The following is a 607-nucleotide window of genomic DNA, read 5'->3' on the forward strand; positions in this document are numbered from 1 at the left end:
TCTTGCTCTGTGGCCCAGGCTGGAGTGCAGTGGCGTGATCTCGACTCACTGTAAGCTCTGCCTCCCGGGCTCACGCTATTCTCCTGCATCAGCCTCCCAAGTAGCTGGGATTACAGGCATCCGCCTCCACACCCGGCTAAGTTTTGTATTTTATAGCATTTTTCAGAAAGAATTTTAATTGGCCCTGCTAAGGTCACATGCTCAATCTTTTGGTCCAATCAGTTTCCAAGGATATAGAGCTCTATGATGGGCTAAGCCTGGGTAATGCTGTTGCTGGCATTGAAATGCACCTCCCAGATTCTCCTCAAGAAAAGACTGGCTGCCCAGCTGCAAGCAGTGTGGTTAGCTGGTGCCCAATTCTTCTTCCTCTTTTCACAGATGTTACTCAATAATCTTTCACAAGCATAACCAACCTGGGACCCATGCCCTGCCTGGGGCTGCACCACATCACCAGAACCATATATAATGTGGGTGAACAGGCTTTTCAAAGAAATGAATGATTTGTGTTTAATAATTATTTATAAACAATTGTAAGACAGGTTGTTTTGACCAATGGGATATTAACAATCATTGTAATGATAACTGAAACCAGAATAAATTTTTGGTA

This window comes from Pan troglodytes, chromosome 3 (assembly GCF_028858775.2).
Source record: "Pan troglodytes isolate AG18354 chromosome 3, NHGRI_mPanTro3-v2.0_pri, whole genome shotgun sequence".
Classification (NCBI taxonomy): Eukaryota; Metazoa; Chordata; class Mammalia; order Primates; family Hominidae; genus Pan; species Pan troglodytes.